This window comes from Anomaloglossus baeobatrachus, chromosome 3 (genome assembly GCF_048569485.1).
Source record: "Anomaloglossus baeobatrachus isolate aAnoBae1 chromosome 3, aAnoBae1.hap1, whole genome shotgun sequence".
In the NCBI taxonomy this organism is placed as follows: domain Eukaryota; kingdom Metazoa; phylum Chordata; class Amphibia; order Anura; family Aromobatidae; genus Anomaloglossus; species Anomaloglossus baeobatrachus.
Window position 1 is genome coordinate 132,041,897 of NC_134355.1, and position 26,465 is coordinate 132,068,361.

A 26,465-nucleotide genomic window follows, 5' to 3' on the forward strand; every position below is an offset into this window, starting at 1 on the left:
GCCCTCACTTGGCCCGGGGAGACCTCCTAGAAAAGGGGAGGCAGGGGGTTGATGATGGCTAAACCAAACGGTACCACACAGCCAGCCCGGCGAGAGGCCATCTTCCCCAGGTTGCTCCCTTCTCTGAGCCCTCCTTTCCACCAGAGGGTCACCCCTTCAAACGAGCTTCCTGCTCCCCAAAAAGCGGGCCGTCCATGGCCACAATATTCAAATGAGGACCGCCTCCCTCCCAGCAGCAGCCACAGGAGTCAGCCTCCCACTACAGCCACCTCCCGCTCATTCTGTCGTTCAACCCAAAGAAGGAAACCCCAGCAAGCTGGAGCATGCAAAAATTGCCATAAAACTCAGTTTTGCTCCTCTCCACGGAAATCTTTAGTAAAAGGCGAAAGATTTTTACGTTCTGAAGAGAAACCAGAGTATATCAGGCAAGGGCCTCCTCCCGACCTAACACCCTGGCCGCAGCCCTCACTTGGCCCGGGGAGACCTCCTAGAAAAGGGGAGGCAGGGGGTTGATGATGGCTAAACCAAACGGTACCACACAGCCAGCCCGGCGAGAGGCCATCTTCCCCAGGCTGCTCCCTTCTCTGAGCCCTCCTTTCCACCAGAGGGTCACCCCTTCAAACGAGCTTCCTGCTCCCCAAAAAGCGGGCCGTCCATGGCCACAATATTCAAATGAGGACCGCCTCCCTCCCAGCAGCAGCCACAGGAGTCAGCCTCCCACTACAGCCACCTCCCGCTCATTCTGTCGTTCAACCCAAAGAAGGAAACCCCAGCAAGCTGGAGCATGCAAAAATTGCCATAAAACTCAGTTTTGCTCCTCTCCACGGAAATCTTTAGTAAAAGGCGAAAGATTTTTACGTTCTGAAGAGAAACCAGAGTATATCAGGCAAGGGCCTCCTCCCGACCTAACACCCTGGCCGCAGCCCTCACTTGGCCCGGGGAGACCTCCTAGAAAAGGGGAGGCAGGGGGTTGATGATGGCTAAACCAAACGGTACCACACAGCCAGCCCGGCGAGAGGCCATCTTCCCCAGGCTGCTCCCTTCTCTGAGCCCTCCTTTCCACCAGAGGGTCACCCCTTCAAACGAGCTTCCTGCTCCCCAAAAAGCGGGCCGTCCATGGCCACAATATTCAAATGAGGACCGCCTCCCTCCCAGCAGCAGCCACAGGAGTCAGCCTCCCACTACAGCCACCTCCCGCTCATTCTGTCGTTCAACCCAAAGAAGGAAACCCCAGCAAGCTGGAGCATGCAAAAATTGCCATAAAACTCAGTTTTGCTCCTCTCCACGGAAATCTTTAGTAAAAGGCGAAAGATTTTTACGTTCTGAAGAGAAACCAGAGTATATCAGGCAATGGCCTCCTCCCGACCTAACACCCTGGCCGCAGCCCTCACTTGGCCCGGGGAGACCTCCTAGAAAAGGGGAGGCAGGGGGTTGATGATGGCTAAACCAAACGGTACCACACAGCCAGCCCGGCGAGAGGCCATCTTCCCCAGGCTGCTCCCTTCTCTGAGCCCTCCTTTCCACCAGAGGGTCACCCCTTCAAACGAGCTTCCTGCTCCCCAAAAAGCGGGCCGTCCATGGCCACAATATTCAAATGAGGACCGCCTCCCTCCCAGCAGCAGCCACAGGAGTCAGCCTCCCACTACAGCCACCTCCCGCTCATTCTGTCGTTCAACCCAAAGAAGGAAACCCCAGCAAGCTGGAGCATGCAAAAATTGCCATAAAACTCAGTTTTGCTCCTCTCCACGGAAATCTTTAGTAAAAGGCGAAAGATTTTTACATTCTGAAGAGAAACCAGAGTATATCAGGCAAGGGCCTCCTCCCGACCTAACACCCTGGCCGCAGCCCTCACTTGGCCCGGGGAGACCTCCTAGAAAAGGGGAGGCAGGGGGTTGATGATGGCTAAACCAAACGGTACCACACAGCCAGCCCGGCGAGAGGCCATCTTCCCCAGGCTGCTCCCTTCTCTGAGCCCTCCTTTCCACCAGAGGGTCACCCCTTCAAACGAGCTTCCTGCTCCCCAAAAAGCGGGCCGTCCATGGCCACAATATTCAAATGAGGACCGCCTCCCTCCCAGCAGCAGCCACAGGAGTCAGCCTCCCACTACAGCCACCTCCCGCTCATTCTGTCGTTCAACCCAAAGAAGGAAACCCCAGCAAGCTGGAGCATGCAAAAATTGCCATAAAACTCAGTTTTGCTCCTCTCCACGGAAATCTTTAGTAAAAGGCGAAAGATTTTTACGTTCTGAAGAGAAACCAGAGTATATCAGGCAAGGGCCTCCTCCCGACCTAACACCCTGGCCGCAGCCCTCACTTGGCCCGGGGAGACCTCCTAGAAAAGGGGAGGCAGGGGGTTGATGATGGCTAAACCAAACGGTACCACACAGCCAGCCCGGCGAGAGGCCATCTTCCCCAGGCTGCTCCCTTCTCTGAGCCCTCCTTTCCACCAGAGGGTCACCCCTTCAAACGAGCTTCCTGCTCCCCAAAAAGCGGGCCGTCCATGGCCACAATATTCAAATGAGGACCGCCTCCCTCCCAGCAGCAGCCACAGGAGTCAGCCTCCCACTACAGCCACCTCCCGCTCATTCTGTCGTTCAACCCAAAGAAGGAAACCCCAGCAAGCTGGAGCATGCAAAAATTGCCATAAAACTCAGTTTTGCTCCTCTCCACGGAAATCTTTAGTAAAAGGCGAAAGATTTTTACGTTCTGAAGAGAAACCAGAGTATATCAGGCAAGGGCCTCCTCCCGACCTAACACCCTGGCCGCAGCCCTCACTTGGCCCGGGGAGACCTCCTAGAAAAGGGGAGGCAGGGGGTTGATGATGGCTAAACCAAACGGTACCACACAGCCAGCCCGGCGAGAGGCCATCTTCCCCAGGCTGCTCCCTTCTCTGAGCCCTCCTTTCCACCAGAGGGTCACCCCTTCAAACGAGCTTCCTGCTCCCCAAAAAGCGGGCCGTCCATGGCCACAATATTCAAATGAGGACCGCCTCCCTCCCAGCAGCAGCCACAGGAGTCAGCCTCCCACTACAGCCACCTCCCGCTCATTCTGTCGTTCAACCCAAAGAAGGAAACCCCAGCAAGCTGGAGCATGCAAAAATTGCCATAAAACTCAGTTTTGCTCCTCTCCACGGAAATCTTTAGTAAAAGGCGAAAGATTTTTACGTTCTGAAGAGAAACCAGAGTATATCAGGCAAGGGCCTCCTCCCGACCTAACACCCTGGCCGCAGCCCTCACTTGGCCCGGGGAGACCTCCTAGAAAAGGGGAGGCAGGGGGTTGATGATGGCTAAACCAAACGGTACCACACAGCCAGCCCGGCGAGAGGCCATCTTCCCCAGGCTGCTCCCTTCTCTGAGCCCTCCTTTCCACCAGAGGGTCACCCCTTCAAACGAGCTTCCTGCTCCCCAAAAAGCGGGCCGTCCATGGCCACAATATTCAAATGAGGACCGTCTCCCTCCCAGCAGCAGCCACAGGAGTCAGCCTCCCACTACAGCCACCTCCCGCTCATTCTGTCGTTCAACCCAAAGAAGGAAACCCCAGCAAGCTGGAGCATGCAAAAATTGCCATAAAACTCAGTTTTGCTCCTCTCCACGGAAATCTTTAGTAAAAGGCGAAAGATTTTTACGTTCTGAAGAGAAACCAGAGTATATCAGGCAAGGGCCTCCTCCCGACCTAACACCCTGGCCGCAGCCCTCACTTGGCCCGGGGAGACCTCCTAGAAAAGGGGAGGCAGGGGGTTGATGATGGCTAAACCAAACGGTACCACACAGCCAGCCCGGCGAGAGGCCATCTTCCCCAGGCTGCTCCCTTCTCTGAGCCCTCCTTTCCACCAGAGGGTCACCCCTTCAAACGAGCTTCCTGCTCCCCAAAAAGCGGGCCATCCATGGCCAGAATATTCAAATGAGGACCGCCTCCCTCCCAGCAGCAGCCACAGGAGTCAGCCTCCCACTACAGCCACCTCCCACTCATTCTGTCGTTCAACCCAAAGAAGGAAACCCCAGCAAGCTGGAGCATGCAAAAATTGCCATAAAACTCAGTTTTGCTCCTCTCCACGGAAATCTTTAGTAAAAGGCGAAAGATTTTTATGTTCTGAAGAGAAACCAGAGTACATCAGGCAAGGGCCTCCTCCCGACCTAACACCCTGGCCGCAGCCCTCACTTGGCCCGGGGAGACCTCCTAGAAAAGGGGAGGCAGGGGGTTGATGATGGCTAAACCAAACGGTACCACACAGCCAGCCCGGCGAGAGGCCATCTTCCCCAGGCTGCTCCCTTCTCTGAGCCCTCCTTTCCACCAGAGGGTCACCCCTTCAAACGAGCTTCCTGCTCCCCAAAAAGCGGGCCGTCCATGACCACAATATTCAAATGAGGACCGCCTCCCTCCCAGCAGCAGCCACAGGAGTCAGCCTCCCACCACAGCCACCTCCCGCTCATTCTGTCGTTCAACCCAAAGAAGGAAACCCCAGCAAGCTGGAGCATGCAAAAATTGCCATAAAACTCAGTTTTGCTCCTCTCCACGGAAATCTTTAGTAAAAGGCAAAAGATTTTTACATTCTGAAGAGAAACCAGAGTATATCAGGCAAGGGCCTCCTCCCGACCTAACACCCTGGCTGCAGCCCTCACTTGGCCCGGGGAGACCTCCTAGAAAAGGGGAGGCAGGGGGTTGATGATGGCTAAACCAAACGGTACCACACAGCCAGCCCGGCGAGAGGCCATCTTCCCCAGGCTGCTCCCTTCTCTGAGCCCTCCTTTCCACCAGAGGGTCACCCCTTCAAACGAGCTTCCTGCTCCCCAAAAAGCGGGCCGTCCATGGCCACATTATTCAAATGAGGACCGCCTCCCTCCCAGCAGCAGCCACAGGAGTCAGCCTCCCACTACAGCCACCTCCCGCTCATTCTGTCGTTCAACCCAAAGAAGGAAACCCCAGCAAGCTGGAGCATGCAAAAATTGCCATAAAACTCAGTTTTGCTCCTCTCCACGGAAATCTTTAGTAAAAGGCGAAAGATTTTTACGTTCTGAAGAGAAACCAGAGTATATCAGGCAAGGGCCTCCTCCCGACCTAACACCCTGGCTGCAGCCCTCACTTGGCCCGGGGAGACCTCCTAGAAAAGGGGAGGCAGGGGGTTGATGATGGCTAAACCAAACGGTACCACACAGCCAGCCCGGCGAGAGGCCATCTTCCCCAGGCTGCTCCCTTCTCTGAGCCCTCCTTTCCACCAGAGGGTCACCCCTTCAAACGAGCTTCCTGCTCCCCAAAAAGCGGGCCGTCCATGGCCACAATATTCAAATGAGGACCGCCTCCCTCCCAGCAGCAGCCACAGGAGTCAGCCTCCCACTACAGCCACCTCCCGCTCATTCTGTCGTTCAACCCAAAGAAGGAAACCCCAGCAAGCTGGAGCATGCAAAAATTGCCATAAAACTCAGTTTTGCTCCTCTCCACGGAAATCTTTAGTAAAAGGCGAAAGATTTTTACGTTCTGAAGAGAAACCAGAGTATATCAGGCAAGGGCCTCCTCCCGACCTAACACCCTGGCTGCAGCCCTCACTTGGCCCGGGGAGACCTCCTAGAAAAGGGGAGGCAGGGGGTTGATGATGGCTAAACCAAACGGTACCACACAGCCAGCCCGGCGAGAGGCCATCTTCCCCAGGCTGCTCCCTTCTCTGAGCCCTCCTTTCCACCAGAGGGTCACCCCTTCAAACGAGCTTCCTGCTCCCCAAAAAGCGGGCCGTCCATGGCCACAATATTCAAATGAGGACCGCCTCCCTCCCAGCAGCAGCCACAGGAGTCAGCCTCCCACTACAGCCACCTCCCGCTCATTCTGTCGTTCAACCCAAAGAAGGAAACCCCAGCAAGCTGGAGCATGCAAAAATTGCCATAAAACTCAGTTTTGCTCCTCTCCACGGAAATCTTTAGTAAAAGGCGAAAGATTTTTACGTTCTGAAGAGAAACCAGAGTATATCAGGCAAGGGCCTCCTCCCGACCTAACACCCTGGCTGCAGCCCTCACTTGGCCCGGGGAGACCTACTAGAAAAGGGGAGGCAGGGGGTTGATGATGGCTAAACCAAACGGTACCACACAGCCAGCCCGGCGAGAGGCCATCTTCCCCAGGCTGCTCCCTTCTCTGAGCCCTCCTTTCCACCAGAGGGTCACCCCTTCAAACGAGCTTCCTGCTCCCCAAAAAGCGGGCCGTCCATGGCCACAATATTCAAATGAGGACCGCCTCCCTCCCAGCAGCAGCCACAGGAGTCAGCCTCCCACTACAGCCACCTCCCGCTCATTCTGTCGTTCAACCCAAAGAAGGAAACCCCAGCAAGCTGGAGCATGCAAAAATTGCCATAAAACTCAGTTTTGCTCCTCTCCACGGAAATCTTTAGTAAAAGGCGAAAGATTTTTACGTTCTGAAGAGAAACCAGAGTATATCAGGCAAGGGCCTCCTCCCGACCTAACACCCTGGCCGCAGCCCTCACTTGGCCCGGGGAGACCTCCTAGAAAAGGGGAGGCAGGGGGTTGATGATGGCTAAACCAAACGGTACCACACAGCCAGCCCGGCGAGAGGCCATCTTCCCCAGGCTGCTCCCTTCTCTGAGCCCTCCTTTCCACCAGAGGGTCACCCCTTCAAACGAGCTTCCTGCTCCCCAAAAAGCGGGCCGTCCATGGCCACAATATTCAAATGAGGACCGCCTCCCTCCCAGCAGCAGCCACAGGAGTCAGCCTCCCACTACAGCCACCTCCCGCTCATTCTGTCGTTCAACCCAAAGAAGGAAACCCCAGCAAGCTGGAGCATGCAAAAATTGCCATAAAACTCAGTTTTGCTCCTCTCCACGGAAATCTTTAGTAAAAGGCGAAAGATTTTTACGTTCTGAAGAGAAACCAGAGTATATCAGGCAAGGGCCTCCTCCCGACCTAACACCCTGGCCGCAGCCCTCACTTGGCCCGGGGAGACCTCCTAGAAAAGGGGAGGCAGGGGGTTGATGATGGCTAAACCAAACGGTACCACACAGCCAGCCCGGCGAGAGGCCATCTTCCCCAGGCTGCTCCCTTCTCTGAGCCCTCCTTTCCACCAGAGGGTCACCCCTTCAAACGAGCTTCCTGCTCCCCAAAAAGCGGGCCGTCCATGGCCACAATATTCAAATGAGGACCGCCTCCCTCCCAGCAGCAGCCACAGGAGTCAGCCTCCCACTACAGCCACCTCCCGCTCATTCTGTCGTTCAACCCAAAGAAGGAAACCCCAGCAAGCTGGCGCATGCAAAAATTGCCATAAAACTCAGTTTTGCTCCTCTCCACGGAAATCTTTAGTAAAAGGCGAAAGATTTTTACGTTCTGAAGAGAAACCAGAGTATATCAGGCAAGGGCCTCCTCCCGACCTAACACCCTGGCCGCAGCCCTCACTTGGCCCGGGGAGACCTCCTAGAAAAGGGGAGGCAGGGGGTTGATGATGGCTAAACCAAACGGTACCACACAGCCAGCCCGGCGAGAGGCCATCTTCCCCAGGCTGCTCCCTTCTCTGAGCCCTCCTTTCCACCAGAGGGTCACCCCTTCAAACGAGCTTCCTGCTCCCCAAAAAGCGGGCCATCCATGGCCAGAATATTCAAATGAGGACCGCCTCCCTCCCAGCAGCAGCCACAGGAGTCAGCCTCCCACTACAGCCACCTCCCACTCATTCTGTCGTTCAACCCAAAGAAGGAAACCCCAGCAAGCTGGAGCATGCAAAAATTGCCATAAAACTCAGTTTTGCTCCTCTCCACGGAAATCTTTAGTAAAAGGCGAAAGATTTTTATGTTCTGAAGAGAAACCAGAGTACATCAGGCAAAGGCCTCCTCCCGACCTAACACCCTGGCCGCAGCCCTCACTTGGCCCGGGGAGACCTCCTAGAAAAGGGGAGGCAGGGGGTTGATGATGGCTAAACCAAACGGTACCACACAGCCAGCCCGGCGAGAGGCCATCTTCCCCAGGCTGCTCCCTTCTCTGAGCCCTCCTTTCCACCAGAGGGTCACCCCTTCAAACGAGCTTCCTGCTCCCCAAAAAGCGGGCCGTCCATGACCACAATATTCAAATGAGGACCGCCTCCCTCCCAGCAGCAGCCACAGGAGTCAGCCTCCCACCACAGCCACCTCCCGCTCATTCTGTCGTTCAACCCAAAGAAGGAAACCCCAGCAAGCTGGAGCATGCAAAAATTGCCATAAAACTCAGTTTTGCTCCTCTCCACGGAAATCTTTAGTAAAAGGCAAAAGATTTTTACGTTCTGAAGAGAAACCAGAGTATATCAGGCAAGGGCCTCCTCCCGACCTAACACCCTGGCTGCAGCCCTCACTTGGCCCGGGGAGACCTCCTAGAAAAGGGGAGGCAGGGGGTTGATGATGGCTAAACCAAACGGTACCACACAGCCAGCCCGGCGAGAGGCCATCTTCCCCAGGCTGCTCCCTTCTCTGAGCCCTCCTTTCCACCAGAGGGTCACCCCTTCAAACGAGCTTCCTGCTCCCCAAAAAGCGGGCCGTCCATGGCCACAATATTCAAATGAGGACCGCCTCCCTCCCAGCAGCAGCCACAGGAGTCAGCCTCCCACTACAGCCACCTCCCGCTCATTCTGTCGTTCAACCCAAAGAAGGAAACCCCAGCAAGCTGGAGCATGCAAAAATTGCCATAAAACTCAGTTTTGCTCCTCTCCACGGAAATCTTTAGTAAAAGGCGAAAGATTTTTACGTTCTGAAGAGAAACCAGAGTATATCAGGCAAGGGCCTCCTCCCGACCTAACACCCTGGCTGCAGCCCTCACTTGGCCCGGGGAGACCTCCTAGAAAAGGGGAGGCAGGGGGTTGATGATGGCTAAACCAAACGGTACCACACAGCCAGCACGGCGAGAGGCCATCTTCCACAGGCTGCTCCCTTCTCTGAGCCCTCCTTTCCACCAGAGGGTCACCCCTTCAAACGAGCTTCCTGCTCCCCAAAAAGCGGGCCGTCCATGGCCACAATATTCAAATGAGGACCGCCTCCCTCCCAGCAGCAGCCACAGGAGTCAGCCTCCCACTACAGCCACCTCCCGCTCATTCTGTCGTTCAACCCAAAGAAGGAAACCCCAGCAAGCTGGAGCATGCAAAAATTGCCATAAAACTCAGTTTTGCTCCTCTCCACGGAAATCTTTAGTAAAAGGCGAAAGATTTTTACGTTCTGAAGAGAAACCAGAGTATATCAGGCAAGGGCCTCCTCCCGACCTAACACCCTGGCCGCAGCCCTCACTTGGCCCGGGGAGACCTCCTAGAAAAGGGGAGGCAGGGGGTTGATGATGGCTAAACCAAACGGTACCACACAGCCAGCCCGGCGAGAGGCCATCTTCCCCAGGCTGCTCCCTTCTCTGAGCCCTCCTTTCCACCAGAGGGTCACCCCTTCAAACGAGCTTCCTGCTCCCCAAAAAGCGGGCCGTCCATGGCCACAATATTCAAATGAGGACCGCCTCCCTCCCAGCAGCAGCCACAGGAGTCAGCCTCCCACTACAGCCACCTCCCGCTCATTCTGTCGTTCAACCCAAAGAAGGAAACCCCAGCAAGCTGGAGCATGCAAAAATTGCCATAAAACTCAGTTTTGCTCCTCTCCACGGAAATCTTTAGTAAAAGGCGAAAGATTTTTACGTTCTGAAGAGAAACCAGAGTATATCAGGCAAGGGCCTCCTCCCGACCTAACACCCTGGCCGCAGCCCTCACTTGGCCCGGGGAGACCTCCTAGAAAAGGGGAGGCAGGGGGTTGATGATGGCTAAACCAAACGGTACCACACAGCCAGCCCGGCGAGAGGCCATCTTCCCCAGGCTGCTCCCTTCTCTGAGCCCTCCTTTCCACCAGAGGGTCACCCCTTCAAACGAGCTTCCTGCTCCCCAAAAAGCGGGCCGTCCATGGCCACAATATTCAAATGAGGACCGCCTCCCTCCCAGCAGCAGCCACAGGAGTCAGCCTCCCACTACAGCCACCTCCCGCTCATTCTGTCGTTCAACCCAAAGAAGGAAACCCCAGCAAGCTGGAGCATGCAAAAATTGCCATAAAACTCAGTTTTGCTCCTCTCCACGGAAATCTTTAGTAAAAGGCGAAAGATTTTTACGTTCTGAAGAGAAACCAGAGTATATCAGGCAAGGGCCTCCTCCCGACCTAACACCCTGGCCGCAGCCCTCACTTGGCCCGGGGAGACCTCCTAGAAAAGGGGAGGCAGGGGGTTGATGATGGCTAAACCAAACGGTACCACACAGCCAGCCCGGCGAGAGGTCATCTTCCCCAGGCTGCTCCCTTCTCTGAGCCCTCCTTTCCACCAGAGGGTCACCCCTTCAAACGAGCTTCCTGCTCCCCAAAAAGCGGGCCGTCCATGGCCACAATATTCAAATGAGGACCGCCTCCCTCCCAGCAGCAGCCACAGGAGTCAGCCTCCCACTACAGCCACCTCCCGCTCATTCTGTCGTTCAACCCAAAGAAGGAAACCCCAGCAAGCTGGAGCATGCAAAAATTGCCATAAAACTCAGTTTTGCTCCTCTCCACGGAAATCTTTAGTAAAAGGCGAAAGATTTTTACGTTCTGAAGAGAAACCAGAGTATATCAGGCAAGGGCCTCCTCCCGACCTAACACCCTGGCCGCAGCCCTCACTTGGCCCGGGGAGACCTCCTAGAAAAGGGGAGGCAGGGGGTTGATGATGGCTAAACCAAACGGTACCACACAGCCAGCCCGGCGAGAGGCCATCTTCCCCAGGCTGCTCCCTTCTCTGAGCCCTCCTTTCCACCAGAGGGTCACCCCTTCAAACGAGCTTCCTGCTCCCCAAAAAGCGGGCCGTCCATGGCCACAATATTCAAATGAGGACCGCCTCCCTCCCAGCAGCAGCCACAGGAGTCAGCCTCCCACTACAGCCACCTCCCGCTCATTCTGTCGTTCAACCCAAAGAAGGAAACCCCAGCAAGCTGGAGCATGCAAAAATTGCCATAAAACTCAGTTTTGCTCCTCTCCACGGAAATCTTTAGTAAAAGGCGAAAGATTTTTACGTTCTGAAGAGAAACCAGAGTATATCAGGCAAGGGCCTCCTCCCGACCTAACACCCTGGCCGCAGCCCTCACTTGGCCCGGGGAGACCTCCTAGAAAAGGGGAGGCAGGGGGTTGATGATGGCTAAACCAAACGGTACCACACAGCCAGCCCGGCGAGAGGCCATCTTCCCCAGGCTGCTCCCTTCTCTGAGCCCTCCTTTCCACCAGAGGGTCACCCCTTCAAACGAGCTTCCTGCTCCCCAAAAAGCGGGCCGTCCATGGCCACAATATTCAAATGAGGACCGCCTCCCTCCCAGCAGCAGCCACAGGAGTCAGCCTCCCACTACAGCCACCTCCCGCTCATTCTGTCGTTCAACCCAAAGAAGGAAACCCCAGCAAGCTGGAGCATGCAAAAATTGCCATAAAACTCAGTTTTGCTCCTCTCCACGGAAATCTTTAGTAAAAGGCGAAAGATTTTTACGTTCTGAAGAGAAACCAGAGTATATCAGGCAAGGGCCTCCTCCCGACCTAACACCCTGGCCGCAGCCCTCACTTGGCCCGGGGAGACCTCCTAGAAAAGGGGAGGCAGGGGGTTGATGATGGCTAAACCAAACGGTACCACACAGCCAGCCCGGCGAGAGGCCATCTTCCCCAGGCTGCTCCCTTCTCTGAGCCCTCCTTTCCACCAGAGGGTCACCCCTTCAAACGAGCTTCCTGCTCCCCAAAAAGCGGGCCGTCCATGGCCACAATATTCAAATGAGGACCGCCTCCCTCCCAGCAGCAGCCACAGGAGTCAGCCTCCCACTACAGCCACCTCCCGCTCATTCTGTCGTTCAACCCAAAGAAGGAAACCCCAGCAAGCTGGAGCATGCAAAAATTGCCATAAAACTCAGTTTTGCTCCTCTCCACGGAAATCTTTAGTAAAAGGCGAAAGATTTTTACGTTCTGAAGAGAAACCAGAGTATATCAGGCAAGGGCCTCCTCCCGACCTAACACCCTGGCCGCAGCCCTCACTTGGCCCGGGGAGACCTCCTAGAAAAGGGGAGGCAGGGGGTTGATGATGGCTAAACCAAACGGTACCACACAGCCAGCCCGGCGAGAGGCCATCTTCCCCAGGCTGCTCCCTTCTCTGAGCCCTCCTTTCCACCAGAGGGTCACCCCTTCAAACGAGCTTCCTGCTCCCCAAAAAGCGGGCCGTCCATGGCCACAATATTCAAATGAGGACCGCCTCCCTCCCAGCAGCAGCCACAGGAGTCAGCCTCCCACTACAGCCACCTCCCGCTCATTCTGTCGTTCAACCCAAAGAAGGAAACCCCAGCAAGCTGGAGCATGCAAAAATTGCCATAAAACTCAGTTTTGCTCCTCTCCACGGAAATCTTTAGTAAAAGGCGAAAGATTTTTACGTTCTGAAGAGAAACCAGAGTATATCAGGCAAGGGCCTCCTCCCGACCTAACACCCTGGCCGCAGCCCTCACTTGGCCCGGGGAGACCTCCTAGAAAAGGGGAGGCAGGGGGTTGATGATGGCTAAACCAAACGGTGCCACACAGCCAGCCCGGCGAGAGGCCATCTTCCCCAGGCTGCTCCCTTCTCTGAGCCCTCCTTTCCACCAGAGGGTCACCCCTTCAAACGAGCTTCCTGCTCCCCAAAAAGCGGGCCGTCCATGGCCACAATATTCAAATGAGGACTGCCTCCCTCCCAGCAGCAGCCACAGGAGTCAGCCTCCCACTACAGCCACCTCCCGCTCATTCTGTCGTTCAACCCAAAGAAGGAAACCCCAGCAAGCTGGAGCATGCAAAAATTGCCATAAAACTCAGTTTTGCTCCTCTCCACGGAAATCTTTAGTAAAAGGCGAAAGATTTTTACGTTCTGAAGAGAAACCAGAGTATATCAGGCAAGGGCCTCCTCCCGACCTAACACCCTGGCCGCAGCCCTCACTTGGCCCGGGGAGACCTCCTAGAAAAGGGGAGGCAGGGGGTTGATGATGGCTAAACCAAACGGTACCACACAGCCAGCCCGGCGAGAGGCCATCTTCCCCAGGCTGCTCCCTTCTCTGAGCCCTCCTTTCCACCAGAGGGTCACCCCTTCAAACGAGCTTCCTGCTCCCCAAAAAGCGGGCCGTCCATGGCCACAATATTCAAATGAGGACCGCCTCCCTCCCAGCAGCAGCCACAGGAGTCAGCCTCCCACTACAGCCACCTCCCGCTCATTCTGTCATTCAACCCAAAGAAGGAAACCCCAGCAAGCTGGAGCATGCAAAAATTGCCATAAAACTCAGTTTTGCTCCTCTCCACGGAAATCTTTAGTAAAAGGCGAAAGATTTTTACGTTCTGAAGAGAAACCAGGGTATATCAGGCAAGGGCCTCCTCCCGACCTAACAACCTGGCCGCAGCCCTCACTTGGCCCGGGGAGACCTCCTAGAAAAGGGGAGGCAGGGGGTTGATGATGGCTAAACCAAACGGTACCACACAGCCAGCCCGGCGAGAGGCCATCTTCCCCAGGCTGCTCCCTTCTCTGAGCCCTCCTTTCCACCAGAGGGTCACCCCTTCAAACGAGCTTCCTGCTCCCCAAAAAGCGGGCCGTCCATGGCCACAATATTCAAATGAGGACCGCCTCCCTCCCAGCAGCAGCCACAGGAGTCAGCCTCCCACTACAGCCACCTCCCGCTCATTCTGTCGTTCAACCCAAAGAAGGAAACCCCAGCAAGCTGGAGCATGCAAAAATTGCCATAAAACTCAGTTTTGCTCCTCTCCACGGAAATCTTTAGTAAAAGGCGAAAGATTTTTACGTTCTGAAGAGAAACCAGAGTATATCAGGCAAGGGCCTCCTCCCGACCTAACACCCTGGCCGCAGCCCTCACTTGGCCCGGGGAGACCTCCTAGAAAAGGGGAGGCAGGGGGTTGATGATGGCTAAACCAAACGGTACCACACAGCCAGCCTGGCGAGAGGCCATCTTCCCCAGGCTGCTCCCTTCTCTGAGCCCTCCTTTCCACCAGAGGGTCACCCCTTCAAACGAGCTTCCTGCTCCCCAAAAAGCGGGCCGTCCATGGCCACAATATTCAAATGAGGACCGCCTCCCTCCCAGCAGCAGCCACAGGAGTCAGCCTCCCACTACAGCCACCTCCCGCTCATTCTGTCGTTCAACCCAAAGAAGGAAACCCCAGCAAGCTGGAGCATGCAAAAATTGCCATAAAACTCAGTTTTGCTCCTCTCCACGGAAATCTTTAGTAAAAGGCGAAAGATTTTTACGTTCTGAAGAGAAACCAGAGTATATCAGGCAAGGGCCTCCTCCCGACCTAACACCCTGGCCGCAGTCCTCACTTGGCCCGGGGAGACCTCCTAGAAAAGGGGAGGCAGGGGGTTGATGATGGCTAAACCAAACGGTACCACACAGCCAGCCCGGCGAGAGGCCTTCTTCCCCAGGCTGCTCCCTTCTCTGAGCCCTCCTTTCCACCAGAGGGTCACCCCTTCAAACGAGCTTCCTGCTCCCCAAAAAGCGGGCCGTCCATGGCCACAATATTCAAATGAGGACCGCCTCCCTCCCAGCAGCAGCCACAGGAGTCAGCCTCCCACTACAGCCACCTCCCGCTCATTCTGTCGTTCAACCCAAAGAAGGAAACCCCAGCAAGCTGGAGCATGCAAAAATTGCCATAAAACTCAGTTTTGCTCCTCTCCACGGAAATCTTTAGTAAAAGGCGAAAGATTTTTACGTTCTGAAGAGAAACCAGAGTATATCAGGCAAGGGCCTCCTCCCGACCTAACACCCTGGCCGCAGCCCTCACTTGGCCCGGGGAGACCTCCTAGAAAAGGGGAGGCAGGGGGTTGATGATGGCTAAACCAAACGGTACCACACAGCCAGCCCGGCGAGAGGCCATCTTCCCCAGGCTGCTCCCTTCTCTGAGCCCTCCTTTCCACCAGAGGGTCACCCCTTCAAACGAGCTTCCTGCTCCCCAAAAAGCGGGCCGTCCATGGCCACAATATTCAAATGAGGACCGCCTCCCTCCCAGCAGCAGCCACAGGAGTCAGCCTCCCACTACAGCCACCTCCCGCTCATTCTGTCGTTCAACCCAAAGAAGGAAACCCCAGCAAGCTGGAGCATGCAAAAATTGCCATAAAACTCAGTTTTGCTCCTCTCCACGGAAATCTTTAGTAAAAGGCGAAAGATTTTTACGTTCTGAAGAGAAACCAGAGTATATCAGGCAAGGGCCTCCTCCCGACCTAACACCCTGGCCGCAGCCCTCACTTGGCCCGGGGAGACCTCCTAGAAAAGGGGAGGCAGGTGGTTGATGATGGCTAAACCAAACGGTACCACACAGCCAGCCTGGCGAGAGGCCATCTTCCCCAGGCTGCTCCCTTCTCTGAGCCCTCCTTTCCACCAGAGGGTCACCCCTTCAAACGAGCTTCCTGCTCCCCAAAAAGCGGGCCGTCCATGGCCACAATATTCAAATGAGGACCGCCTCCCTCCCAGCAGCAGCCACAGGAGTCAGCCTCCCACTACAGCCACCTCCCGCTCATTCTGTCGTTCAACCCAAAGAAGGAAACCCCAGCAAGCTGGAGCATGCAAAAATTGCCATAAAACTCAGTTTTGCTCCTCTCCACGGAAATCTTTAGTAAAAGGCGAAAGATTTTTACGTTCTGAAGAGAAACCAGAGTATATCAGGCAAGGGCCTCCTCCCGACCTAACACCCTGGCCGCAGCCCTCACTTGGCCCGGGGAGACCTCCTAGAAAAGGGGAGGCAGGGGGTTGATGATGGCTAAACCAAACGGTACCACACAGCCAGCCCGGCGAGAGGCCATCTTCCCCAGGCTGCTCCCTTCTCTGAGCCCTCCTTTCCACCAGAGGGTCACCCCTTCAAACGAGCTTTCTGCTCCCCAAAAAGCGGGCCGTCCATGGCCACAATATTCAAATGAGGACCGCCTCCCTCCCAGCAGCAGCCACAGGAGTCAGCCTCCCACTACAGCCACCTCCCGCTCATTCTGTCGTTCAACCCAAAGAAGGAAACCCCAGCAAGCTGGAGCATGCAAAAATTGCCATAAAACTCAGTTTTGCTCCTCTCCACGGAAATCTTTAGTAAAAGGCGAAAGATTTTTACGTTCTGAAGAGAAACCAGAGTATATCAGGCAAGGGCCTCCTCCCGACCTAACACCCTGGCCGCAGCCCTCACTTGGCCCGGGGAGACCTCCTAGAAAAGGGGAGGCAGGGGGTTGATGATGGCTAAACCAAACGGTATTACACAGCCAGCCCGGCGAGAGGCCATCTTCCCCAGGCTGCTCCCTTCTCTGAGCCCTCCTTTCCACCAGAGGGTCACCCCTTCAAACGAGCTTCCTGCTCCCCAAAAAGCGGGCCGTCCATGGCCACAATATTCAAATGAGGACCGCCTCCCTCCCAGCAGCAGCCACAGGAGTCAGCCTCCCACTACAGCCACCTCCCGCTCATTCTGTCGTTCAACCCAAAGAAGGAAACCCCAGCAAGCTGGAGCATGCAAAAATTGCCATAAAACTCAGTTTTGCTCCTCTCCACGGAAATCTTTAGTAAAAGGCGAAAGATTTTTACGTTCTGAAGAGAAACCAGAGTATATCAGGCAAGGGCCTCCTCCCGACCTAACACCCTGGCCGCAGCCCTCACTTGGCCCGGGGAGACCTCCTAGAAAAGGGGAGGCAGGGGGTTGATGATGGCTAAACCAAACGGTACCACACAGCCAGCCCGGCGAGAGGCCATCTTCCCCAGGCTGCTCCCTTCTCTGAGCCCTCCTTTCCACCAGAGGGTCACCCCTTCAAACGAGCTTCCTGCTCCCCAAAAAGCGGGCCGTCCATGGCCACAATATTCAAATGAGGACCGCCTCCCTCCCAGCAGCAGCCACAGGAGTCAGCCTCCCACTACAGCCACCTCTCGCTCATTCTGTCGTTCAACCCAAAGAAGTAAACCCCAGCAAGCTGGAGCATGCAAAAATTGCCATAAAACTCAGTTTTGCTCCTCTCCACGGAAATCTTTAGTAAAAGGCGAAAGATTTTTACGTTCTGAAGAGAAACCAGAGCATATCAGGCAAGGGCCTCCTCCCGACCTAACACCCTGGCCGCAGCCCTCACTTGGCCCGGGGAGACCTCCTAGAAAAGGGGAGGCAGGGGGTTGATGATGGCTAAACCAAACGGTACCACACAGCCAGCCCGGCGAGAGGCCATCTTCCCCAGGCTGCTCCCTTCTCTGAGCCCTCCTTTCCACCAGAGGGTCACCCCTTCAAACGAGCTTCCTGCTCCCCAAAAAGCGGGCCGTCCATGGCCACTATATTCAAATGAGGACCGCCTCCCTCCCAGCAGCAGCCACAGGAGTCAGCCTCCCACTACAGCCACCTCCCGCTCATTCTGTCGTTCAACCCAAAGAAGGAAACCCCAGCAAGCTGGAGCATGCAAAAATTGCCATAAAACTCAGTTTTGCTCCTCTCCACGGAAATCTTTAGTAAAAGGCGAAAGATTTTTACGTTCTGAAGAGAAACCAGAGTATATCAGGCAAGGGCCTCCTCCCGACCTAACACCCTGGCCGCAGCCCTCACTTGGCCCGGGGAGACCTCCTAGAAAAGGGGAGGCAGGGGGTTGATGATGGCTAAACCAAACGGTACCACACAGCCAGCCCGGCGAGAGGCCATCTTCCCCAGGCTGCTCCCTTCTCTGAGCCCTCCTTTCCACCAGAGGGTCACCCCTTCAAACGAGCTTCCTGCTCCCCAAAAAGCGGGCCGTCCATGGCCACAATATTCAAATGAGGACCGCCTCCCTCCCAGCAGCAGCCACAGGAGTCAGCCTCCCACTACAGCCACCTCCCGCTCATTCTGTCGTTCAACCCAAAGAAGGAAACCCCAGCAAGCTGGAGCATGCAAAAATTGCCATAAAACTCAGTTTTGCTCCTCTCCACGGAAATCTTTAGTAAAAGGCGAAAGTTTTTTACGTTCTGAAGAGAAACCAGAGTATATCAGGCAAGGGCCTCCTCCCGACCTAACACCCTGGCCGCAGCCCTCACTTGGCCCGGGGAGACCTCCTAGAAAAGGGGAGGCAGGGGGTTGATGATGGCTAAACCAAACGGTACCACACAGCCAGCCCGGCGAGAGGCCATCTTCCCCAGGCTGCTCCCTTCTCTGAGCCCTCCTTTCCACCAGAGGGTCACCCCTTCAAACGAGCTTCCTGCTCCCCAAAAAGCGGGCCGTCCATGGCCACAATATTCAAATGAGGACCGCCTCCCTCCCAGCAGCAGCCACAGGAGTCAGCCTCCCACTACAGCCACCTCCCGCTCATTCTGTCATTCAACCCAAAGAAGGAAACCCCAGCAAGCTGGAGCATGCAAAAATTGCCATAAAACTCAGTTTTGCTCCTCTCCACGGAAATCTTTAGTAAAAGGCGAAAGATTTTTACGTTCTGAAGAGAAACCAGAGTATATCAGGCAAGGGCCTCCTCCCGACCTAACACCCTGGCCGCAGCCCTCACTTGGCCCGGGGAGACCTCCTAGAAAAGGGGAGGCAGGGGGTTGATGATGGCTAAACCAAACGGTACCACACAGCCAGCCCGGCGAGAGGCCATCTTCCCCAGGCTGCTCCCTTCTCTGAGCCCTCCTTTCCACCAGAGGGTCACCCCTTCAAACGAGCTTCCTGCTCCCCAAAAAGCGGGCCGTCCATGGCCACAATATTCAAATGAGGACCGCCTCCCTCCCAGCAGCAGCCACAGGAGTCAGCCTCCCACTACAGCCACCTCCCGCTCATTCTGTCGTTCAACCCAAAGAAGGAAACCCCAGCAAGCTGGAGCATGCAAAAATTGCCATAAAACTCAGTTTTGCTCCTCTCCACGGAAATCTTTAGTAAAAGGCGAAAGATTTTTACGTTCTGAAGAGAAACCAGAGTATATCAGGCAAGGGCCTCCTCCCGACCTAACACCCTGGCCGCAGCCCTCACTTGGCCCGGGGAGACCTCCTAGAAAAGGGGAGGCAGGGGGTTGATGATGGCTAAACCAAACGGTACCACACAGCCAGCCCGGCGAGAGGCCATCTTCCCCAGGCTGCTCCCTTCTCTGAGCCCTCCTTTCCACCAGAGGGTCACCCCTTCAAACGAGCTTCCTGCTCCCCAAAAAGCGGGCCGTCCATGGCCACAATATTCAAATGAGGACCGCCTCCCTCCCAGCAGCAGCCACAGGAGTCAGCCTCCCACTACAGCCACCTCCCGCTCATTCTGTCGTTCAACCCAAAGAAGGAAACCCCAGCAAGCTGGAGCATGCAAAAATTGCCATAAAACTCAGTTTTGCTCCTCTCCACGGAAATCTTTAGTAAAAGGCGAAAGATTTTTACGTTCTGAAGAGAAACCAGAGTATATCAGGCAAGGGCCTCCTCCCGACCTAACACCCTGGCCGCAGCCCTCACTTGGCCCGGGGAGACCTCCTAGAAAAGGGGAGGCAGGGGGTTGATGATGGCTAAACCAAACGGTACCACACAGCCAGCCCGGCGAGAGGCCATCTTCCCCAGGCTGCTCCCTTCTCTGAGCCCTCCTTTCCACCAGAGGGTCACCCCTTCAAACGAGCTTCCTGCTCCCCAAAAAGCGGGCCGTCCATGGCCACAATATTCAAATGAGGACCGCCTCCCTCCCAGCAGCAGCCACAGGAGTCAGCCTCCCACTACAGCCACCTCCCGCTCATTCTGTCGTTCAACCCAAAGAAGGAAACCCCAGCAAGCTGGAGCATGCAAAAATTGCCATAAAACTCAGTTTTGCTCCTCTCCACGAAAATCTTTAGTAAAAGGCGAAAGATTTTTACGTTCTGAAGAGAAACCAGAGTATATCAGGCAAGGGCCTCCTCCCGACCTAACACCCTGGCCGCAGCCCTCACTTGGCCCGGGGAGACCTCCTAGAAAAGGGGAGGCAGGGGGTTGATGATGGCTAAACCAAACGGTACCACACAGCCAGCCCGGCGAGAGGCCATCTTCCCCAGGCTGCTCCCTTCTCTGAGCCCTCCTTTTCACCAGAGGGTCACCCCTTCAAACGAGCTTCCTGCTCCCCAAAAAGCGGGCCGTCCATGGCCACAATATTCAAATGAGGACCGCCTCCCTCCCAGCAGCAGCCACAGGAGTCAGCCTCCCACTACAGCCACCTCCCGCTCATTCTGTCGTTCAACCCAAAGAAGGAAACCCCAGCAAGCTGGAGCATGCAAAAATTGCCATAAAACTCAGTTTTGCTCCTCTCCACGGAAATCTTTAGTAAAAGGCGAAAGATTTTTACGTTCTGAAGAGAAACCAGAGTATATCAGGCAAGGGCCTCCTCCCGACCTAACACCCTGGCCGCAGCCCTCACTTGGCCCGGGGAGACCTCCTAGAAAAGGGGAGGCAGGGGGTTGATGATGGCTAAACCAAACGGTACCACACAGCCAGCCCGGCGAGAGGCCATCTTCCCCAGGCTGCTCCCTTCTCTGAGCCCTCCTTTCCACCAGAGGGTCACCCCTTCAAACGAGCTTCCTGCTCCCCAAAAAGCGGGCCGTCCATGGCCACAATATTCAAATGAGGACCGCCTCCCTCCCAGCAGCAGCCACAGGAGTCAGCCTCCCACTACAGCCACCTCCCGCTCATTCTGTCGTTCAACCCAAAGAAGGAAACCCCAGCAAGCTGGAGCATGCAAAAATTGCCATAAAACTCAGTTTTGCTCCTCTCCACGGAAATCTTTAGTAAAAGGCGAAAGATTTTTACGTTCTGAAGAGAAACCAGAGTATATCAGGCAAGGGCCTCCTCCCGACCTAACACCCTGGCCGCAGCCCTCACTTGGCCCGGGGAGACCTCCTAGAAAAGGGGAGGCAGGGGGTTGATGATGGCTAAACCAAACGGTACCACACAGCCAGCCCGGCGAGAGGCCATCTTCCCCAGGCTGCTCCCTTCTCTGAGCTCTCCTTTCCACCAGAGGGTCACCCCTTCAAACAAGCTTCCTGCTCCCCAAAAAGCGGGCCGTCCATGGCCACAATATTCAAATGAGGACCGCCTCCCTCCCAGCAGCAGCCACAGGAGTCAGCCTCCCACTACAGCCACCTCCCGCTCATTCTGTCGTTCAACCCAAAGAAGGAAACCCCAGCAAGCTGGAGCATGCAAAAATTGCCATAAAACTCAGTTTTGCTCCTCTCCACGGAAATCTTTAGTAAAAGGCGAAAGATTTTTACGTTCTGAAGAGAAACCAGAGTATATCAGGCAAGGGCCTCCTCCCGACCTAACACCCTGGCCGCAGCCCTCACTTGGCCCGGGGAGACCTCCTAGAAAAGGGGAGGCAGGGGGTTGATGATGGCTAAACCAAACGGTACCACACAGCCAGCCCGGCGAGAGGCCATCTTCCCCAGGCTGCTCCCTTCTCTGAGCCCTCCTTTCCACCAGAGGGTCACCCCTTCAAACGAGCTTCCTGCTCCCCAAAAAGCGGGCCGTCCATGGCCACAATATTCAAATGAGGACCGCCTCCCTCCCAGCAGCAGCCACAGGAGTCAGCCTCCCACTACAGCCACCTCCCGCTCATTCTGTCGTTCAACCCAAAGAAGGAAACCCCAGCAAGCTGGAGCATGCAAAAATTGCCATAAAACTCAGTTTTGCTCCTCTCCACGGAAATCTTTAGTAAAAGGCGAAAGATTTTTACGTTCTGAAGAGAAACCAGAGTATATCAGGCAAGGGCCTCCTCCCGACCTAACACCCTGGCCGCAGCCCTCACTTGGCCCGGGGAGACCTCCTAGAAAAGGGGAGGCAGGGGGTTGATGATGGCTAAACCAAACGGTACCACACAGCCAGCCCGGCGAGAGGCCATCTTCCCCAGGCTGCTCCCTTCTCTGAGCCCTCCTTTCCACCAGAGGGTCACCCCTTCAAACGAGCTTCCTGCTCCCCAAAAAGCGGGCCGTCCATGGCCACAATATTCAAATGAGGACCGCCTCCCTCCCAGCAGCAGCCACAGGAGTCAGCCTCCCACTACAGCCACCTCCCGCTCATTCTGTCGTTCAACCCAAAGAAGGAAACCCCAGCAAGCTGGAGCATGCAAAAATTGCCATAAAACTCAGTTTTGCTCCTCTCCACGGAAATCTTTAGTAAAAGGCGAAAGATTTTTACGTTCTGAAGAGAAACCAGAGTATATCAGGCAAGGGCCTCCTCCCGACCTAACACCCTGGCCGCAGCCCTCACTTGGCCCGGGGAGACCTCCTAGAAAAGGGGAGGCAGGGGGTTGATGATGGCTAAACCAAACGGTACCACACAGCCAGCCCGGCGAGAGGCCATCTTCCCCAGGCTGCTCCCTTCTCTGAGCCCTCCTTTCCACCAGAGGGTCACCCCTTCAAACGAGCTTCCTGCTCCCCAAAAAGCGGGCCGTCCATGGCCACAATATTCAAATGAGGACCGCCTCCCTCCCAGCAGCAGCCACAGGAGTCAGCCTCCCACTACAGCCACCTCCCGCTCATTCTGTCGTTCAACCCAAAGAAGGAAACCCCAGCAAGCTGGAGCATGCAAAAATTGCCATAAAACTCAGTTTTGCTCCTCTCCACGGAAATCTTTAGTAAAAGGCGAAAGATTTTTACGTTCTGAAGAGAAACCAGAGTATATCAGGCAAGGGCCTCCTCCCGACCTAACACCCTGGCCGCAGCCCTCACTTGGCCCAGGGAGACCTCCTAGAAAAGGGGAGGCAGGGGGTTGATGATGGCTAAACCAAACGGTACCACACAGCCAGCCCGGCGAGAGGCCATCTTCCCCAGGCTGCTCCCTTCTCTGAGCCCTCCTTTCCACCAGAGGGTCACCCCTTCAAACGAGCTTCCTGCTCCCCAAAAAGCGGGCCGTCCATGGCCACAATATTCAAATGAGGACCGCCTCCCTCCCAGCAGCAGCCACAGGAGTCAGCCTCCCACTACAGCCACCTCCCGCTCATTCTGTCGTTCAACCCAAAGAAGGAAACCCCAGCAAGCTGGAGCATGCAAAAATTGCCATAAAACTCAGTTTTGCTCCTCTCCACGGAAATCTTTAGTAAAAGGCGAAAGATTTTTACGTTCTGAAGAGAAACCAGAGTATATCAGGCAAGGGCCTCCTCCCGACCTAACACCCTGGCCGCAGCCCTCACTTGGCCCGGGGAGACCTCCTAGAAAAGGGGAGGCAGGGGGTTGATGATGGCTAAACCAAACGGTACCACACAGCCAGCCCGGCGAGAGGCCATCTTCCCCAGGCTGCTCCCTTCTCTGAGCCCTCCTTTCCACCAGAGGGTCACCCCTTCAAACGAGCTTCCTGCTCCCCAAAAAGCGGGCCGTCCATGGCCACAATATTCAAATGAGGACCGCCTCCCTCCCAGCAGCAGCCACAGGAGTCAGCCTCCCACTACAGCCACCTCCCGCTCATTCTGTCGTTCAACCCAAAGAAGGAAACCCCAGCAAGCTGGAGCATGCAAAAATTGCCATAAAACTCAGTTTTGCTCCTCTCCACGGAAATCTTTAGTAAAAGGCGAAAGATTTTTACGTTCTGAAGAGAAACCAGAGTATATCAGGCAAGGGCCTCCTCCCGACGTAACACCCTGGCCGCAGCCCTCACTTGGCCCGGGGAGACCTCCTAGAAAAGGGGAGGCAGGGGGTTGATGATGGCTAAACCAAACGGTACCACACAGCCAGCCCGGCGAGAGGCCATCTTCCCCAGGCTGCTCCCTTCTCTGAGCCCTCCTTTCCACCAGAGGGTCACCCCTTCAAACGAGCTTCCTGCTCCCCAAAAAAAAAGCCGTCCATGGCCACAATATTCAAATGAGGACCGCCTCCCTCCCAGCAGCAGCCACAGGAGTCAGCCTCCCACTACAGCCACCTCCCGCTCATTCTGTCGTTCAACCCAAAGAAGGAAACCCCAGCAAGCTGGAGCATGCAAAAATTGCCATAAAACTCAGTTTTGCTCCTCTCCACGGAAATCTTTAGTAAAAGGCGAAAGATTTTTACGTTCTGAAGAGAAACCAGAGTATATCAGGCAAGGGCCTCCTCCCGACCTAACACCCTGGCCGCAGCCCTCACTTGGCCCGGGGAGACCTCCTAGAAAAGGGGAGGCAGGGGGTTGATGATGGCTAAACCAAACGGTACCACACAGCCAGCCCGGCGAGAGGCCATCTTCCCCAGGCTGCTCCCTTCTCTGAGCCCTCCTTTCCACCAGAGGGTCACCCCTTCAAACGAGCTTCCTGCTCCCCAAAAAAAAAGCCGTCCATGGCCACAATATTCAAATGAGGACCGCCTCCCTCCCAGCAGCAGCCACAGGAGTCAGCCTCCCACTACAGCCACCTCCCGCTCATTCTGTCGTTCAACCCAAAGAAGGAAACCCCAGCAAGCTGGAGCATGCAAAAATTGCCATAAAACTCAGTTTTGCTCCTCTCCACGGAAATCTTTAGTAAAAGGCGAAAGATTTTTACGTTCTGAAGAGAAACCAGAGTATATCAGGCAAGGGCCTCCTCCCGACCGAGACCTCCTAGAAAAGGGGAGGCAGGGGGTTGATGATGGCTAAACCAAACGGTACCACACAGCCAGCCCGGCGAGAGGCCATCTTCCCCAGGCTGCTCCCTTCTCTGAGCCCTCCTTTCCACCAGAGGGTCACCCCTTCAAACGAGCTTCCTGCTCCCCAAAAAGCGGGCCGTCCATGGCCACAATATTCAAATGAGGACCACCTCCCTCCCAGCAGCAGCCACAGGAGTCAGCCTCCCACTACAGCCACCTCCCGCTCATTCTGTCGTTCAACCCAAAGAAGGAAACCCCAGCAAGCTGGAGCATGCAAAAATTGCCATAAAACTCAGTTTTGCTCCTCTCCACGGAAATCTTTAGTAAAAGGCGAAAGATTTTTACGTTCTGAAGAGAAACCAGAGTATATCAGGCAAGGGCCTCCTCCCGACCTAGCACCCTGGCCGCAGCCCTCACTTGGCCCGGGGAGACCTCCTAGAAAAGGGGAGGCAGGGGGTTGATGATGGCTAAACCAAACGGTACCACACAGCCAGCCCGGCGAGAGGCCATCTTCCCCAGGCTGCTCCCTTCTCTGAGCCCTCCTTTCCACCAGAGGGTCACCCCTTCAAACGAGCTTCCTGCTCCCCAAAAAGCGGGCCGTCCATGGCCACAATATTCAAATGAGGACCGCCTCCCTCCCAGCAGCAGCCACAGGAGTCAGCCTCCCACTACAGCCACCTCCCGCTCATTCTGTCGTTCAACCCAAAGAAGGAAACCCCAGCAAGCTGGAGCATGCAAAAATTGCCATAAAACTCAGTTTTGCTCCTCTCCACGGAAATCTTTAGTAAAAGGCGAAAGATTTTTACGTTCTGAAGAGAAACCAGAGTATATCAGGCAAGGGCCTCCTCCCGACCTAACACCCTGGCCGCAGCCCTCACTTGGCCCGGGGAGACCTCCTAGAAAAGGGGAGGCAGGGGGTTGATGATGGCTAAACCAAACGGTACCACACAGCCAGCCCGGCGAGAGGCCATCTTCCCCAGGCTGCTCCCTTCTCTGAGCCCTCCTTTCCACCAGAGGGTCACCCCTTCAAACGAGCTTCCTGCTCCCCAAAAAGCGGGCCGTCCATGGCCACAATATTCAAATGAGGACCGCCTCCCTCCCAGCAGCAGCCACAGGAGTCAGCCTCCCACTACAGCCACCTCCCGCTCATTCTGTCGTTCAACCCAAAGAAGGAAACCCCAGCAAGCTGGAGCATGCAAAAATTGCCATAAAACTCAGTTTTGCTCCTCTCCACGGAAATCTTTAGTAAAAGGCGAAAGATTTTTACGTTCTGAAGAGAAACCAGAGTATATCAGGCAAGGGCCTCCTCCCGACCTAACACCCTGGCCGCAGCCCTCACTTGGCCCGGGGAGACCTCCTAGAAAAGGGGAGGCAGGGGGTTGATGATGGCTAAACCAAACGGTACCACACAGCCAGCCCGGCGAGAGGCCATCTTCCCCAGGCTGCTCCCTTCTCTGAGCCCTCCTTTCCACCAGAGGGTCACCCCTTCAAACGAGCTTCCTGCTCCCCAAAAAGCGGGCCGTCCATGGCCACAATATTCAAATGAGGACCGCCTCCCTCCCAGCAGCAGCCACAGGAGTCAGCCTCCCACTACAGCCACCTCCCGCTCATTCTGTCGTTCAACCCAAAGAAGGAAACCCCAGCAAGCTGGAGCATGCAAAAATTGCCATAAAACTCAGTTTTGCTCCTCTCCACGGAAATCTTTAGTAAAAGGCGAAAGATTTTTACGTTCTGAAGAGAAACCAGAGTATATCAGGCAAGGGCCTCCTCCCGACCTAACACCCTGGCCGCAGCCCTCACTTGGCCCGGGGAGACCTCCTAGAAAAGGGGAGGCAGGGGGTTGATGATGGCTAAACCAAACGGTACCACACAGCCAGCCCGGCGAGAGGCCATCTTCCCCAGGCTGCTCCCTTCTCTGAGCCCTCCTTTCCACCAGAGGGTCACCCCTTCAAACGAGCTTCCTGCTCCCCAAAAAGCGGGCCGTCCATGGCCACAATATTCAAATGAGGACCGC

At 55.6% G+C, this 26,465-nt stretch overlaps 57 non-coding genes across 57 annotated transcripts; all 57 read right to left on the reverse strand.

Moving 5' to 3' along the window:
* Positions 1-304: 304 nt before the first annotated feature.
* On the reverse strand, positions 305-420 carry LOC142297484 (U5 spliceosomal RNA). Its single transcript, XR_012751767.1, has one exon. It is a non-coding gene; the product is annotated as a U5 spliceosomal RNA (small nuclear RNA).
* Positions 421-765: 345 nt separating this feature from the next.
* LOC142297485 (U5 spliceosomal RNA) lies at positions 766-881 on the reverse strand. The gene has a single exon (XR_012751768.1). It is a non-coding gene; the product is annotated as a U5 spliceosomal RNA (small nuclear RNA).
* A 345-nt stretch (positions 882-1,226) lies between these two features.
* On the reverse strand, positions 1,227-1,342 carry LOC142297486 (U5 spliceosomal RNA). Its single transcript, XR_012751770.1, has one exon. It is a non-coding gene; the product is annotated as a U5 spliceosomal RNA (small nuclear RNA).
* A 345-nt stretch (positions 1,343-1,687) lies between these two features.
* LOC142297656 (U5 spliceosomal RNA) lies at positions 1,688-1,803 on the reverse strand. The gene has a single exon (XR_012751933.1). It is a non-coding gene; the product is annotated as a U5 spliceosomal RNA (small nuclear RNA).
* Positions 1,804-2,148: 345 nt separating this feature from the next.
* Positions 2,149-2,264, reverse strand: LOC142297487 (U5 spliceosomal RNA). The gene has a single exon (XR_012751771.1). It is a non-coding gene; the product is annotated as a U5 spliceosomal RNA (small nuclear RNA).
* Positions 2,265-2,609: 345 nt separating this feature from the next.
* LOC142297488 (U5 spliceosomal RNA) lies at positions 2,610-2,725 on the reverse strand. The gene has a single exon (XR_012751772.1). It is a non-coding gene; the product is annotated as a U5 spliceosomal RNA (small nuclear RNA).
* A 345-nt stretch (positions 2,726-3,070) lies between these two features.
* Positions 3,071-3,186, reverse strand: LOC142297489 (U5 spliceosomal RNA). Its single transcript, XR_012751773.1, has one exon. It is a non-coding gene; the product is annotated as a U5 spliceosomal RNA (small nuclear RNA).
* Positions 3,187-3,531: 345 nt separating this feature from the next.
* Positions 3,532-3,647, reverse strand: LOC142297490 (U5 spliceosomal RNA). Its single transcript, XR_012751774.1, has one exon. It is a non-coding gene; the product is annotated as a U5 spliceosomal RNA (small nuclear RNA).
* Positions 3,648-3,992: 345 nt separating this feature from the next.
* On the reverse strand, positions 3,993-4,108 carry LOC142297765 (U5 spliceosomal RNA). Its single transcript, XR_012752038.1, has one exon. It is a non-coding gene; the product is annotated as a U5 spliceosomal RNA (small nuclear RNA).
* A 345-nt stretch (positions 4,109-4,453) lies between these two features.
* Positions 4,454-4,569, reverse strand: LOC142297662 (U5 spliceosomal RNA). Its single transcript, XR_012751939.1, has one exon. It is a non-coding gene; the product is annotated as a U5 spliceosomal RNA (small nuclear RNA).
* A 345-nt stretch (positions 4,570-4,914) lies between these two features.
* LOC142297492 (U5 spliceosomal RNA) lies at positions 4,915-5,030 on the reverse strand. Its single transcript, XR_012751775.1, has one exon. It is a non-coding gene; the product is annotated as a U5 spliceosomal RNA (small nuclear RNA).
* A 345-nt stretch (positions 5,031-5,375) lies between these two features.
* LOC142297493 (U5 spliceosomal RNA) lies at positions 5,376-5,491 on the reverse strand. Its single transcript, XR_012751776.1, has one exon. It is a non-coding gene; the product is annotated as a U5 spliceosomal RNA (small nuclear RNA).
* A 345-nt stretch (positions 5,492-5,836) lies between these two features.
* On the reverse strand, positions 5,837-5,952 carry LOC142297494 (U5 spliceosomal RNA). The gene has a single exon (XR_012751777.1). It is a non-coding gene; the product is annotated as a U5 spliceosomal RNA (small nuclear RNA).
* A 345-nt stretch (positions 5,953-6,297) lies between these two features.
* Positions 6,298-6,413, reverse strand: LOC142297496 (U5 spliceosomal RNA). The gene has a single exon (XR_012751779.1). It is a non-coding gene; the product is annotated as a U5 spliceosomal RNA (small nuclear RNA).
* A 345-nt stretch (positions 6,414-6,758) lies between these two features.
* On the reverse strand, positions 6,759-6,874 carry LOC142297497 (U5 spliceosomal RNA). The gene has a single exon (XR_012751780.1). It is a non-coding gene; the product is annotated as a U5 spliceosomal RNA (small nuclear RNA).
* Positions 6,875-7,219: 345 nt separating this feature from the next.
* LOC142297679 (U5 spliceosomal RNA) lies at positions 7,220-7,335 on the reverse strand. Its single transcript, XR_012751955.1, has one exon. It is a non-coding gene; the product is annotated as a U5 spliceosomal RNA (small nuclear RNA).
* Positions 7,336-7,680: 345 nt separating this feature from the next.
* Positions 7,681-7,796, reverse strand: LOC142297766 (U5 spliceosomal RNA). The gene has a single exon (XR_012752039.1). It is a non-coding gene; the product is annotated as a U5 spliceosomal RNA (small nuclear RNA).
* A 345-nt stretch (positions 7,797-8,141) lies between these two features.
* On the reverse strand, positions 8,142-8,257 carry LOC142297566 (U5 spliceosomal RNA). Its single transcript, XR_012751845.1, has one exon. It is a non-coding gene; the product is annotated as a U5 spliceosomal RNA (small nuclear RNA).
* Positions 8,258-8,602: 345 nt separating this feature from the next.
* LOC142297498 (U5 spliceosomal RNA) lies at positions 8,603-8,718 on the reverse strand. The gene has a single exon (XR_012751781.1). It is a non-coding gene; the product is annotated as a U5 spliceosomal RNA (small nuclear RNA).
* Positions 8,719-9,063: 345 nt separating this feature from the next.
* LOC142297499 (U5 spliceosomal RNA) lies at positions 9,064-9,179 on the reverse strand. Its single transcript, XR_012751782.1, has one exon. It is a non-coding gene; the product is annotated as a U5 spliceosomal RNA (small nuclear RNA).
* A 345-nt stretch (positions 9,180-9,524) lies between these two features.
* LOC142297500 (U5 spliceosomal RNA) lies at positions 9,525-9,640 on the reverse strand. The gene has a single exon (XR_012751783.1). It is a non-coding gene; the product is annotated as a U5 spliceosomal RNA (small nuclear RNA).
* Positions 9,641-9,985: 345 nt separating this feature from the next.
* Positions 9,986-10,101, reverse strand: LOC142297501 (U5 spliceosomal RNA). The gene has a single exon (XR_012751784.1). It is a non-coding gene; the product is annotated as a U5 spliceosomal RNA (small nuclear RNA).
* Positions 10,102-10,446: 345 nt separating this feature from the next.
* On the reverse strand, positions 10,447-10,562 carry LOC142297502 (U5 spliceosomal RNA). The gene has a single exon (XR_012751785.1). It is a non-coding gene; the product is annotated as a U5 spliceosomal RNA (small nuclear RNA).
* Positions 10,563-10,907: 345 nt separating this feature from the next.
* Positions 10,908-11,023, reverse strand: LOC142297503 (U5 spliceosomal RNA). The gene has a single exon (XR_012751786.1). It is a non-coding gene; the product is annotated as a U5 spliceosomal RNA (small nuclear RNA).
* A 345-nt stretch (positions 11,024-11,368) lies between these two features.
* LOC142297504 (U5 spliceosomal RNA) lies at positions 11,369-11,484 on the reverse strand. The gene has a single exon (XR_012751787.1). It is a non-coding gene; the product is annotated as a U5 spliceosomal RNA (small nuclear RNA).
* Positions 11,485-11,829: 345 nt separating this feature from the next.
* On the reverse strand, positions 11,830-11,945 carry LOC142297505 (U5 spliceosomal RNA). Its single transcript, XR_012751788.1, has one exon. It is a non-coding gene; the product is annotated as a U5 spliceosomal RNA (small nuclear RNA).
* A 345-nt stretch (positions 11,946-12,290) lies between these two features.
* Positions 12,291-12,406, reverse strand: LOC142297507 (U5 spliceosomal RNA). Its single transcript, XR_012751790.1, has one exon. It is a non-coding gene; the product is annotated as a U5 spliceosomal RNA (small nuclear RNA).
* A 345-nt stretch (positions 12,407-12,751) lies between these two features.
* Positions 12,752-12,867, reverse strand: LOC142297508 (U5 spliceosomal RNA). Its single transcript, XR_012751791.1, has one exon. It is a non-coding gene; the product is annotated as a U5 spliceosomal RNA (small nuclear RNA).
* A 345-nt stretch (positions 12,868-13,212) lies between these two features.
* Positions 13,213-13,328, reverse strand: LOC142297754 (U5 spliceosomal RNA). The gene has a single exon (XR_012752028.1). It is a non-coding gene; the product is annotated as a U5 spliceosomal RNA (small nuclear RNA).
* Positions 13,329-13,673: 345 nt separating this feature from the next.
* Positions 13,674-13,789, reverse strand: LOC142297509 (U5 spliceosomal RNA). Its single transcript, XR_012751792.1, has one exon. It is a non-coding gene; the product is annotated as a U5 spliceosomal RNA (small nuclear RNA).
* Positions 13,790-14,134: 345 nt separating this feature from the next.
* Positions 14,135-14,250, reverse strand: LOC142297510 (U5 spliceosomal RNA). Its single transcript, XR_012751793.1, has one exon. It is a non-coding gene; the product is annotated as a U5 spliceosomal RNA (small nuclear RNA).
* Positions 14,251-14,595: 345 nt separating this feature from the next.
* Positions 14,596-14,711, reverse strand: LOC142297511 (U5 spliceosomal RNA). Its single transcript, XR_012751794.1, has one exon. It is a non-coding gene; the product is annotated as a U5 spliceosomal RNA (small nuclear RNA).
* Positions 14,712-15,056: 345 nt separating this feature from the next.
* On the reverse strand, positions 15,057-15,172 carry LOC142297512 (U5 spliceosomal RNA). Its single transcript, XR_012751795.1, has one exon. It is a non-coding gene; the product is annotated as a U5 spliceosomal RNA (small nuclear RNA).
* A 345-nt stretch (positions 15,173-15,517) lies between these two features.
* On the reverse strand, positions 15,518-15,633 carry LOC142297513 (U5 spliceosomal RNA). The gene has a single exon (XR_012751796.1). It is a non-coding gene; the product is annotated as a U5 spliceosomal RNA (small nuclear RNA).
* A 345-nt stretch (positions 15,634-15,978) lies between these two features.
* LOC142297514 (U5 spliceosomal RNA) lies at positions 15,979-16,094 on the reverse strand. The gene has a single exon (XR_012751797.1). It is a non-coding gene; the product is annotated as a U5 spliceosomal RNA (small nuclear RNA).
* A 345-nt stretch (positions 16,095-16,439) lies between these two features.
* Positions 16,440-16,555, reverse strand: LOC142297515 (U5 spliceosomal RNA). Its single transcript, XR_012751798.1, has one exon. It is a non-coding gene; the product is annotated as a U5 spliceosomal RNA (small nuclear RNA).
* A 345-nt stretch (positions 16,556-16,900) lies between these two features.
* On the reverse strand, positions 16,901-17,016 carry LOC142297617 (U5 spliceosomal RNA). Its single transcript, XR_012751895.1, has one exon. It is a non-coding gene; the product is annotated as a U5 spliceosomal RNA (small nuclear RNA).
* Positions 17,017-17,361: 345 nt separating this feature from the next.
* On the reverse strand, positions 17,362-17,477 carry LOC142297516 (U5 spliceosomal RNA). The gene has a single exon (XR_012751799.1). It is a non-coding gene; the product is annotated as a U5 spliceosomal RNA (small nuclear RNA).
* Positions 17,478-17,822: 345 nt separating this feature from the next.
* LOC142297819 (U5 spliceosomal RNA) lies at positions 17,823-17,938 on the reverse strand. The gene has a single exon (XR_012752089.1). It is a non-coding gene; the product is annotated as a U5 spliceosomal RNA (small nuclear RNA).
* A 345-nt stretch (positions 17,939-18,283) lies between these two features.
* On the reverse strand, positions 18,284-18,399 carry LOC142297519 (U5 spliceosomal RNA). Its single transcript, XR_012751801.1, has one exon. It is a non-coding gene; the product is annotated as a U5 spliceosomal RNA (small nuclear RNA).
* Positions 18,400-18,744: 345 nt separating this feature from the next.
* Positions 18,745-18,860, reverse strand: LOC142297520 (U5 spliceosomal RNA). The gene has a single exon (XR_012751802.1). It is a non-coding gene; the product is annotated as a U5 spliceosomal RNA (small nuclear RNA).
* Positions 18,861-19,205: 345 nt separating this feature from the next.
* Positions 19,206-19,321, reverse strand: LOC142297521 (U5 spliceosomal RNA). Its single transcript, XR_012751803.1, has one exon. It is a non-coding gene; the product is annotated as a U5 spliceosomal RNA (small nuclear RNA).
* A 345-nt stretch (positions 19,322-19,666) lies between these two features.
* LOC142297771 (U5 spliceosomal RNA) lies at positions 19,667-19,782 on the reverse strand. The gene has a single exon (XR_012752044.1). It is a non-coding gene; the product is annotated as a U5 spliceosomal RNA (small nuclear RNA).
* A 345-nt stretch (positions 19,783-20,127) lies between these two features.
* LOC142297522 (U5 spliceosomal RNA) lies at positions 20,128-20,243 on the reverse strand. Its single transcript, XR_012751804.1, has one exon. It is a non-coding gene; the product is annotated as a U5 spliceosomal RNA (small nuclear RNA).
* Positions 20,244-20,588: 345 nt separating this feature from the next.
* LOC142297523 (U5 spliceosomal RNA) lies at positions 20,589-20,704 on the reverse strand. Its single transcript, XR_012751805.1, has one exon. It is a non-coding gene; the product is annotated as a U5 spliceosomal RNA (small nuclear RNA).
* A 345-nt stretch (positions 20,705-21,049) lies between these two features.
* On the reverse strand, positions 21,050-21,165 carry LOC142297524 (U5 spliceosomal RNA). Its single transcript, XR_012751806.1, has one exon. It is a non-coding gene; the product is annotated as a U5 spliceosomal RNA (small nuclear RNA).
* A 345-nt stretch (positions 21,166-21,510) lies between these two features.
* On the reverse strand, positions 21,511-21,626 carry LOC142297525 (U5 spliceosomal RNA). The gene has a single exon (XR_012751807.1). It is a non-coding gene; the product is annotated as a U5 spliceosomal RNA (small nuclear RNA).
* A 345-nt stretch (positions 21,627-21,971) lies between these two features.
* On the reverse strand, positions 21,972-22,087 carry LOC142297526 (U5 spliceosomal RNA). Its single transcript, XR_012751808.1, has one exon. It is a non-coding gene; the product is annotated as a U5 spliceosomal RNA (small nuclear RNA).
* Positions 22,088-22,432: 345 nt separating this feature from the next.
* On the reverse strand, positions 22,433-22,548 carry LOC142297527 (U5 spliceosomal RNA). The gene has a single exon (XR_012751809.1). It is a non-coding gene; the product is annotated as a U5 spliceosomal RNA (small nuclear RNA).
* Positions 22,549-22,893: 345 nt separating this feature from the next.
* On the reverse strand, positions 22,894-23,009 carry LOC142297528 (U5 spliceosomal RNA). Its single transcript, XR_012751810.1, has one exon. It is a non-coding gene; the product is annotated as a U5 spliceosomal RNA (small nuclear RNA).
* Positions 23,010-23,354: 345 nt separating this feature from the next.
* On the reverse strand, positions 23,355-23,470 carry LOC142297530 (U5 spliceosomal RNA). The gene has a single exon (XR_012751812.1). It is a non-coding gene; the product is annotated as a U5 spliceosomal RNA (small nuclear RNA).
* Positions 23,471-23,815: 345 nt separating this feature from the next.
* On the reverse strand, positions 23,816-23,931 carry LOC142297531 (U5 spliceosomal RNA). Its single transcript, XR_012751813.1, has one exon. It is a non-coding gene; the product is annotated as a U5 spliceosomal RNA (small nuclear RNA).
* A 345-nt stretch (positions 23,932-24,276) lies between these two features.
* On the reverse strand, positions 24,277-24,392 carry LOC142297532 (U5 spliceosomal RNA). The gene has a single exon (XR_012751814.1). It is a non-coding gene; the product is annotated as a U5 spliceosomal RNA (small nuclear RNA).
* Positions 24,393-24,703: 311 nt separating this feature from the next.
* Positions 24,704-24,819, reverse strand: LOC142297535 (U5 spliceosomal RNA). Its single transcript, XR_012751815.1, has one exon. It is a non-coding gene; the product is annotated as a U5 spliceosomal RNA (small nuclear RNA).
* Positions 24,820-25,164: 345 nt separating this feature from the next.
* On the reverse strand, positions 25,165-25,280 carry LOC142297536 (U5 spliceosomal RNA). The gene has a single exon (XR_012751816.1). It is a non-coding gene; the product is annotated as a U5 spliceosomal RNA (small nuclear RNA).
* A 345-nt stretch (positions 25,281-25,625) lies between these two features.
* LOC142297537 (U5 spliceosomal RNA) lies at positions 25,626-25,741 on the reverse strand. The gene has a single exon (XR_012751817.1). It is a non-coding gene; the product is annotated as a U5 spliceosomal RNA (small nuclear RNA).
* A 345-nt stretch (positions 25,742-26,086) lies between these two features.
* On the reverse strand, positions 26,087-26,202 carry LOC142297538 (U5 spliceosomal RNA). The gene has a single exon (XR_012751818.1). It is a non-coding gene; the product is annotated as a U5 spliceosomal RNA (small nuclear RNA).
* Positions 26,203-26,465: the final 263 nt, after the last annotated feature.